The sequence below is a fragment of the Thalassophryne amazonica genome, chromosome 20, assembly GCF_902500255.1.
Source record: "Thalassophryne amazonica chromosome 20, fThaAma1.1, whole genome shotgun sequence".
NCBI classification, from domain to species: domain Eukaryota; kingdom Metazoa; phylum Chordata; class Actinopteri; order Batrachoidiformes; family Batrachoididae; genus Thalassophryne; species Thalassophryne amazonica.
Genome location: NC_047122.1, coordinates 25,593,692 through 25,604,488, shown reverse-complemented (window position 1 = coordinate 25,604,488; position 10,797 = coordinate 25,593,692). Strand labels below are relative to the sequence as shown.

Below are 10,797 nucleotides of genomic sequence, written 5' to 3'. Positions count from 1 at the left end.
CTCTGTTTGGGGACATCAGCATGCTAACCACTTTCACTAATCTTTAATCCTCGTGCACAGTAACAGTTTCAGCCCCAGAGGCTTGTGGGAAATGTCTTTTTGGGATTAGGCTGACCCTGCTGGGTGTTGACGCTCAGTGTAAAAAACATTAACACCACCTAAAGTGTCTGTGTGACCTCTGAGGTCTGTCGACTGTTGTCTGACAGCAGGAGGTCAAAGGTTCAAATCCCTGCATTTCCAAGCCTGTGTTTTACAGCCGGCACGACACTGCGGCAGCTAATAGATGCCAACCTACGTGGTTAAATCACAGAAAATTGGATGATTCAGCAAAAGTGTGGCGGCGCATTTACAGCCGGAACAGGAGACAAATGAGAGTGTAAAAGGAGATTTAATGCTAGATTTATTAGCTCGGTGCTACAGGCTTCAAGCTGCAAACTGAGGTCACTCTGAACTCTTCCACTTCGAAAACACCATCAGTGATCCAATGCCAGCAAATTATGTTTCACAGATTATCTTCTTTATTCAGCGTTGTTATTGCTGAAATGTGACCTTTAACCTCAGAATGTCACACATTTAACTGTTGATTTACAGCAAACATAAGCTGAATAAAGAGTCACCCATCAGGGTTGACTGTGACGCTCATGATTAACATTTTTTCTGCAAAATTTCACACCAAAAATTCCTATCTTTTTTGTTGTATAAAATTTCCCCCTTATGTTGGGTGGGGGAGGGGGGGGGTGTCACTGTGCTAATCGATGATGTCAAGTTCAAATTAATGACTGTGCAGAATTAGCCATAGTTATTTTACACATTCGTCTGACTGTAGTCAGGAGAGCTTATACATTTAGAGATACATCGGGTTGACATTTCCACAAGCCAGTATCAGGCTGCATATCATGCAGCTTGTTTGACGACTGTCCCAGAAGTGTTGCCACAGATTGTTTAGAGATGCTAATAACTTTGCTGGAATGAAGATTTGAGAATGAAGGGCTTGATACTTGAGCTTAAGTTCAAGTGTTAAAATCTCGTGTTGGCAGAACAGCAGTGGGCTGAGCACACCGCCTTGGGGGACACCTGTGCTTAGCCGACTGTGCCTGATGTTCTGCTGCTGAAGTGTAGAACAACAATATGAGTGTCTTCAAAGTGTCGGAGGTGGTCGGAGTTTTAGTCCACCTGAAGAACGGTGATGTTACATTACGCTAGGGTCAGAACGTTTAACTAGCTAAGTGTTGATGCACTTGGAGATGGATAAACTGTTCTCTTTGTTATTATGGCTACCTGAGCTGTGAAAAGGGCAGTGTGAGTACACTGTGAACAGATGGAATGATGCTGAAGGTAGATGCCAGTTTTTATTGTTACATGAGACCCAACATCAGATTTAAAGAATATCAACATAGCTCTGTGTTTGCTAAATTTTCTAGGTGTTCCTCTGTTATTAAGACTTAAAGGTTTGTGGAAGTCAACTCTTTACTACAATACCAGCCCTTGCAGAAAGAAGAAGTGTCCATTAACAGTCAGAATAATTCTGAATTTACTGAACTGTAAAAAAAAAAATAAAAAAAATCTTTGTAAGTGTCGTGTCTTATAGTGTTAAAGAAATGAAATGAATATTGGAGTTATAAACATCAAAGAAGCTCATATCTCATAACTGAAGAGATAATAAGATCTAGATCGCCATCAAAATGTAACTCTTTCCTGATGAGGACCTTCTGTCCTCAAGAAGCTGAAAAGAAGATACTAAAAGACACAAGATGAAATTATATCTGAAAATGAGATGAAATAAGCTGAAGCTCCAGAGGACAAATGGGTTTTTATTCGTTCTATTTGTGTGATATGAAAATGAAAGTTTTCCACAGAATGAGAAGGATGAGGAGGATTAAGAGTGAGAGAGAGAGCGAGGGGTGGATTAAGAAAATAAATGATATGAGGCGACGTAACGGTGCACCAGAGCTGTGATTAGATTCCTCTCTCAGAACATTCCATCAGCTTCTGTAGCAACAATCAACGGCTGCTGAAAAAACTGATAGTTTGCATTGTGTCAGCATGTGTGTCTCAGAGATTTAAATAAAAATGAGGCTTTAAACTAAATCTTCATCATTTAGGCAGGACAGCTGAAGCACCCTCCAGCAAGGCATTTAACCATCACCTTTTGTCCAGGACAACCAGTAAAAATTGCATAAAACATCAACAATTTTGAATTTCTTTGACATTTTGCATTCACCACCTCCAGGATTGAACTGCTGACAATAAATGCACCCTGTATGCAGGCACCTCAGTGGTGAGGACCCCAGCGGCAGGATTAGATCAAGGACACGCCCATGTTTAGCACAAATGGCAGAGACTAATACTGTGGATAAGCACTCCAGATTTACAGATTTTTACCCAAGGCCATCAAATATGGCCATTGGGTATTGCGAAGACTTTTCATCTGTCCGTTTGTCGTCTGTCTATCCGTCTGTCCGTCTGTCTGTCTGTGCTTAGCATAAGTCCAGTCCTAGGGTCTTCATTTTGACAGGGAACATTCTTGGGACACAGACATTGGACAAGTTCAATGATGGCTAATCTTGACCTATTTTAAGATGTTAAAAAGTCACATTCTGTTTCAGTGTGTTCAGTTTTGTTTTTGAGTGGTGGGCGTGACAGCCAATCAGAGTAGAGCTGCACCGTAACGTCAGTGGCTGGTCTCTTCAAAATTGCTTCATTTTGTGTGTTTATATCCATGTTTTTTTTATATATATATTATGTAAAAGCTAGCAAGAAATAAACATTTCTAAAACTGAAAACGCTGTTTTTGGAACCAATTAACCCCTCTGTACCTATTTACAAAACATTTCACAGATGTTAGCATGGTGACATCACATGCTGGTTGCTAGATGCAAAACTGCAAAACTGTAAATATAACCGCTTTGTCATATGTTATGTAAAAGTTAGCGAGAAATAAACATTTCTACAACTGAAAATGCTGTTTTTGTAACCTGATAACACCTCTGGAGTCATTTACAAGACATTTTGTAGACGTCAGCGTACATATTAACTTCTGCTAACTCAAAGCTAACTTCCTATGGAGTAAAATTTGTCTCATTAATACCTGCAAATGCACAGAGGGCGATCTACAAATATTCCTTGATTTACACAACTTCCACTCTTAAAATGTAAATATTGTTTATGATTGATTGATTGATAGAGGGGCTTTATTGAACATGTACACATTCTATGTAATACAATAGCATCTTAATAATGTATTAAACAGCTGTAAATTGTAAAGAACATGATGCTCATACAGCTGAGGTTATTTTAGCATTGTATTATATTTTTGAATTATGAAAGGACACTGTCAGTTCATGTACATCACCACACAGTGAAGTAAAAAAGACAGATTATAGCCATCTGCTAATTTCCATCTGTTGTCCTTGGTAGATGTTCCACAGCATGTTTTTGACTGTGGGAGGAAACCAGTGTGCTTGGGGGAAACCCACACAGACATAGGGAGAACATGCAAACTCCACACAAAAAGGGCAGGAAGCGATCCCACAACCTTCTTGCTGTGAGGGATCTTGTATATTGACCATAGACTGTAACTTTCTCTTTTTTGGAGGAGGTGTATTTTTCTGACTCCAATAACTTTTAGGGTTCTAGCCCATTCATGACCTAATTCAGGCACGTACATGGCAACACCCAGTTGTACCAAATTTGGCTGAGCTGGGTACCATAGGGAAAAGTAGGCTTTTTTCAGACCCCAGTAACTTTTAGGGTTTCAGACTGAGCTCGATGAAAATAAAGGATTATTAACTGACTGTGAGGACTGTACAGGGAAATATCAGACCAACGTGTTGTCAGTACAGGTTAGCGAGGTCTGTGCGAAAAACACGGAGGTCTGATATTCCCGTACAGACCGAGCAAGTGAGGTTAATAATCCATTTATTATATGGCTATTATATACGAGGTCTATTAGAAAAGAAACCGACAGTTTTATATTAAAAAAAACTATATGGATTTGAATCACGTGCAATTACACCAGACATGCTTGAACTCTTGTGCGCATGTGTGAGTTTTTTCACGCATGTCGGTGACGTCATTCGCCTGTGGGCAGGCTTTGAGTGAGCACTGGTCCAGCCCTCTCGGCTGAAATCCTTTGTCTGCGACGTTGCTGGAGATGGCGCGTGTTGCTTTATCAAAATTTTTTCAGGACCTGTGAGGGATATCCGAGTGGACACTATTCGAGAAATTCAGCTGGTTTTCGGTGAAAAGTTAAACGGCTGATGAGAGGTTGTGGAGTTTCTTTCGCTTTAAGGACAGCTCACAAAGCGGATCGGCGCGGCGCAGTCGGAGGTGGCGTCCGTCTGGCTGTTTCGAGCTGAAAACATCCTAATTTAAGGCTCTGTTCACCAAGGACGTCGTCAGAGAACAGAGAAGTTTCAGAAGAAGTTGGCATGAGGAGTTTATGCGGACATTCCACTGTTAAAGGAGATTTTGTAATGAAAGAACGTGCGGGCAGATTCGCCGAGTCGGTTCCATGATGACGACGCAAATCTGTGTGCGCAGCGACAGGAAAAACACCTCCGTGTTGAAAACCATTTGTAAAATTCAGGCGGCTTTTGATGGCTTTCAACAAGTGAGTATCTGAGAAATTGTTTAACAGCTGGGCATGTTCCAACTTGTCCGTTAAGGTTTCCAATGGAGGTGTTTTTCTTGTCGCAACCCCCCGGGGTTGGGTCCGGCCTGACAAGCAAATCTCCCTGCACGTTCTTTCATTACAAAATCTCCTTTAACAATGGAATGTCCGCATAAACTCCTCATGCCGACGTCTTCTGAAACTTCTCTGTTCTCTGATGACGACCTGGGTGAACAGAGCCTGAAATGTGGAAGTTTTCAGCTTGAAACAGCGAGACGACGCCGCCTCGGAGCGCAGATCGCTGTCAGGGGCCGTGGGCCGTCCTTAAAGCGACACTACCAGACCAAAATCTCTCATCAGCCGTTAAAATTTTATCGAAAACCAGCTGAATTTATCGAATGGTGTCCACTCAGTTGTGCCTTACAGTTTTTGAAAAAATTTTTATCAAACAAAGCAGCAGTCTCTGAGCCATTCCTAAACAATGAAAAAATCGACGAGAGGGTGGGCCACTCCTCACTCAAAGACTGCCCACAGGCGAATGACGTAACCGACAGGCGTGAAAAAACTCTCGCATGCCCACGAGGGTTCAAGCATGTCTGATGTAATCACACGTGATTCAAATCCATATGGTTTTTGAAAAAAATAATAAGGTCGGATACTTTTCTAACAGACCTCATATATATAAACACGCAAACTTACAGTATCACTCGAATATGAAAGCTGCTGATGGCTTGTTGTCCGACTTGTTCGCTTCACCTCCATGAAGAAGTTGGTAACAGATGGTCCGGTTGTTAGCTGGTAAAGAGCTTTCAATCTGTGTGTTTTTTCAGATGCTGTTTCGATATTTATGGAGTACGTTCATATCCAACGTGTTTTTTCTAATCGCGTTTTTAGCTTCTGGTTTGTAAAGAAATACGTTTCCATGACTGACTGTCATGGAAACCGGTCCGATATGGGAACATATCTGACCGGTAATCAGCCAATCAGAGCGCACGTAGTGTCGCAGCCATATAATAATGAATACACTCCTCCACCCCCAACTTAATCTGCGTGCCAAATTTTGAGCAGACAGGCCCAGCGACTGCTGAGAGGTAGTCCAGAAGCAGACACACAGTTGCGTACCAGCGATTGTTCTAAGATGTAGTGATGGACCAGCTGTCTGCTGGGGGGGGGGGCTGCATAGTGTGGTTGATGCAGCGATGTGCAGTGCCAACACATGCTCCCAGACTTGACCTGATATAATTCACTTTTTTAACAATTTTTGTGCCGCTTTGTGGATCTCCTGCAGTGCAGCAGGATTTTATGAAGTTCAATAATCGAGAAAGTTAATACAATACATGATCGATTATAAAACCCCATTTTGGAGTACTAACTGCTGCCAAACCTCAATGATGTTTTTTACATTGAGAAATATTGAACACATTAGTGTGGCGTCTTGTTAAAATGTGCAACTAATCTCTGGATTGATTGTTTCTCTGATGGTTCGCAGCCACCAGCTGTTTTCTGACACCGTCTGTGTATCCGTGGAAGTTTTATAATTTGTATTATGAAGTGCCATATGGGTAGTAATTCCCTGTTCCCCGTGCAGATCGCCAGATTTTGCTGCTGTGCCATGTTTGCGATGCATGCACACCGAACAAGAGAATTCTGCAGTTTCACTTCATCTCAAAAAAACATTTTATACCATCATCAGTAAAGTGCAACATTTGTGATTTCTGATGATTTTTGATCAAACTAATGAAGGCTTTTTTATATTAAGTGAGATGTGGAAGTTTGAATATCTGAAATTTGCAGGTTGAGATTTGAGAATGAATCAAGGGAAGGGGTTCATGAAATAGAAATGAAGTGTAATTCTGGGTGTAATTTTGCCATCACAACTCTTGCGTGTTCTTTTCTCGTGTGACCCTTGGGAGGCTTTTGATTTACGGGCTGCTGCAGCAGCCTGCTGCAGCTGCACAAGTCACCATAGGAAATGAAACATCAGCTTACTGATGCTCATGTATTTATTTATTTCATGCATTTTGTTTGGTGTTTAACGTGTGACCCTGACTGAAGTGTAATCTCTGTGATGGAGGACTCATGCTGTTCCTGTCATCTTTATTCAAACCAGTGTGAATCCTTTTTGTACTAAAATGAAGCTTCACTTTACTTATTACCTTCACCAAGGAGGTAGTGTTTTCACTGCTGTTTGTCTGTCTGTTTGATTTCATAGACATTTGGTGAACAGACAGATAATGTTCTGGGAAATAAGTGATTCAATTTTGGAGGGGATGCAGAATATATCCTGGAACTGAGATCCAGAAAAAAGTTTATGATGAGGCGAAGGTCTGGAAGTTAAAGCGGTGGACTTGAAACCAGAGGATCTGACCTTGGCAATGCAAGTTGCTCCTGGTGTGCAGTTGATCACCCTGCATGGCAGCACCCTGACATCAGTGTGTGTGTGAATGTGTGAATGTAAGGCATCATTGTAAAGCACTTTGAGCATCTACTTCAGATGGAAAAGCTCAACAGAAATGCTGGACATTTAATACTTGGCACATAGCAACATTTAACTAAAGGCATTTTGAGAGGATGGTGAAGTGTGCAGCTGGATAATGTCCTAGAAAATGAAGGATTTGATGTTGAATTTGATCGAGAACATATTTTGGATTCAGGATCCAGAAGACATTTTAAGCATGCAGGACCATGTGGACTTGGCGAAAGCATGTGCTCTCTTGAAAGTTATTATTGTTGGTTATAAGCAACCAACAACAGAAATTTTGCTCTGATCAGGATCTGGATCAGGATTAGGATCTACATAGATTCAGACATCAGAGCTGTATCTAATTATAATATAGTCAAGTGGCCTCTGTGTACATGTATGCATGCGTGCATGTGTATGGCTTCGATCACGTAGAAACTGGGGATAGCTGACATTTGGCATTTGGTATCCTTCTGTATTTTGGGCCAAGAGTGAACACTGCCAAAACAGAATGTTGACAGGACAAATATTTTTGAGGAAGTACAGATATTAGTTAATAACACTGAACAATGGACATTGATAATTACATTCTGGACTCACACGTCATTCCAGCAGGGGGCAGTAAATCATTTATATATTAAAAGCGTGTGTCTGTGCGGGATTTTATTGAGTATAAGTTCAATGTAAGTACATAATATAATTGTAAATACATTAAAAATACATGGATGCACAAGAAACTGAAAACATAAATTTCCATTGTGGTCCACTGAAAATTCAAATGACAAAATAAAAGTAATAGTAAAATAATAATAATAATAATAATGTGTATATGATAACAAGAACTTCAGCATTTTACATAAATACATTAAGACAGTAAATTAACATAAAAAAATTTATGTAAATAACAGGAAATAAAAGGTTTGACTTTGTCTTCTCAAAACTTGACGTCTAAGATCTAAGGTTCTAAAAACATTCTGAACTTGCACACTATTCCACCTTATGACAGAAACTTTGCATAATTTAAGTTTGAGGAAAAAAATTAATTTCATTCACTTTGGAATAAGGCTGTAACATAACAAAATGTAGAAAAAGTGAAGCTATGTGAATACTCTGAAAGTTGAAGTTTGTTTTTCAGGGCCACCAATATATATTGGTGGCCCTGAAAAACAAACTTCAACTTTTTCAAGGTGCTTCTTCAGTTTTTGGTTCCTTTAAAGGGTAAAAACAAATTGGGTGATGTTTCATGAGATTTGGAGAACATTAACCACTGCCATCTGGCCCCTGTTTTTTGTGACGTGCGAGTGACATTTTGAGTTACGGACTGGATACATGGGTGATTCTTTAACTACGGGCACTATTGGCCTTGTAAATGTAAATTACAGTGTTGTGGTGGAAATTACGGCAATAGTGTGGGACAACTACATTTTGTTTAAAAAAAATCACAACAGTTGTATGACATTGAATACCCCAATTATATTTTGATTATTTTACTGATATTTTATTCAGAGATATTTTAAAACATTAGAAAAAAAAACGTTTCTTTACCATTCATTTTTATCATTGAAGATCAAAAGTCTGGGTGTGGGACAAGCACAAAACGGCAGTATTTGCATACAATGATGCTGAAAAAAGGTGAAAATCATCATAGACTACTAGAACAAATTTCTTAACACACTTTCAGTGTAAAGATAACTATAAAAGTGTGAAATTTCCCCTTTTTTCTGTTTTTCATACAATATGATCAAAGGACATAATAAGTGCCCGTAGTCTAAGAATCACCCACATACATTAGTTCATTAGTGGCCGATTTTGTTACATCTGCTTCAGGTCGCATTTTTGAGGCAATCAACATCAACATGGACTTCCTCATCCACTCAGAGTGGGAGGATGACCCATCATTCCAGTCTTCACAGCAGGTCCTGGATAACATTGCTGCTGTCAGTGATTTTGCTGAGTGAGGAGTTGCACTTATCCAGGATTACAATCAGATCCTACAGCAGCGCCAATACCTGCTGCAAGTTGAGTGGCATCGACGTCCGTTCCCGGAAGCGAAGAAACTGGACTGTTTGTTTTCACCAAATAGGTGGACCAAACATTTTCTCATTAAGAACAACAAATTTGTCAGGAAGCACCTTGAGAAAGTCACATTTTTATTTTTGGCATACTGTGGACAGGACCACCCTGTATGTGGGTGATTCTTAGACTACGGGCACTTATTATGTCCTTTGATCATATTGTATGAAAAGCAGAAAAAGGGGAAATTTCACACTTTTATAGTTATCTTTACAATGAAAGTGTGTTAAGAAATTTGTTCTAGTAGTCTATGATGACTTTTTCACCTTTTTTCAGCATCATTATATGCAAATATTGCCGTTTTGTGCTTGTCCCACACCCAGACTTTTGATCTTCAATGGTAAAAAAAAAAAACGTTTTTTCTAATGTTTTAAAATATCTCTGAATAAAATATCAGTAAAATAATCAAAACATAATTGAGGTATTCAATGTCATACAACTGTTGTGATTTTTTTAAACAAAATGTAGTTGTGGTTTGTGCCACAGCGTCGCATCACACCATGCTAAGCTAAGCTGTGACATGCAGGACACTGGCCAGTCTTACTGAGGAAACTGCTTTTGTGATCACGGATTTGGAAAGAACATGACAGCCATTTTCTGCAACATTTAGCGACACCTTGCATTGGTGTGTTTTCACAGATTTTCATAGATCTGGCAACTTGCTTCTGACGGATTGTTTGTTGATGTGACGCCACTCTGAACTTCACATGGTTGTATACGCTTCTTTTATTTCTGTTTAGCACTCTTCTGGTTATTAATTGTATCTACTCTGAACGTTATTTAACAACAGTCTTGTTGTGAATCGCTAGCAGTTAGCATTCGCTAGCAGTTAGTGCTTGTCCCACACCCAGACTTTTGATCTTCAATGATAAAAATGAATGGTAAAGAAACATTTTTTCTAATGTTTTAAAATATCTGAATAAAATCAGTAAAATAATCAAAACATAATTGGGGTATTCAATGTCATACAACTGTTGTGATTTTTTTTAAACAAAGTGTAGTTGTCCCACACTATTGCCGTAATTTCCACCACAACACTGTAATGTCCCTTTAAACAGTTTGTATGAAAGATTGTTTGGGTAGTTTATATGGAGATAAACAGTGACATCAGAGCACATGTATATAGCGCCAAATCACAACAAACAGTTGCCCCAAGGCGCTTTATATTGTAAGGCAATGGTGTGGTGGAAATTACATTTACAAGCCCAATAGTGCCCGTAGTTAAAGAATCACCCATATAAACGGTTACATCTTGGTTGATCTTTTCACAGGACTGCAGGTACATTGAACCTTGGCAGGAAAATATACGCTCTGAGTACCACTGCAGGTTGTGAACAGTAACTAGAACCAGCTTGGACCTTTTCTCTCATTGGTGTTTAATCAAGAATGCAGAAACGCTAAGTCAAGCACATTCACAGGCTTATTTCCCCCGACATCACAAGTCCTCATATCCTGTAATTTGTTGTTTTTTCATAAACAGCCTGATGCTGATGCTGATGAGGAGGAGGGGGAGGAGATCTGAGGAAGGACACACAGACACAAGCAGAGGGGGATTTGGCATCTAATCCCAGTGCTTCCATTTTCTTTTTCGCTCTAATTATCTGCAGAGCAACAAACTCATTTTGTCAGCTGGAAATTTTAATTAAACTTT

The 10,797-nt window shown here is 39.7% G+C and overlaps 1 long non-coding RNA gene across 1 annotated transcript; it reads right to left on the bottom strand.

Moving 5' to 3' along the window:
* Positions 1–2,444: 2,444 nt before the first annotated feature.
* Positions 2,445–6,922, bottom strand: LOC117501559. The gene is made up of 3 exons (XR_004558039.1): positions 6,838–6,922; positions 5,022–5,031; positions 2,445–2,455 (listed from the first exon to the last, which is right to left on the bottom strand). It is a non-coding gene; the product is annotated as an uncharacterized LOC117501559 (long non-coding RNA).
* Positions 6,923–10,797: the final 3,875 nt, after the last annotated feature.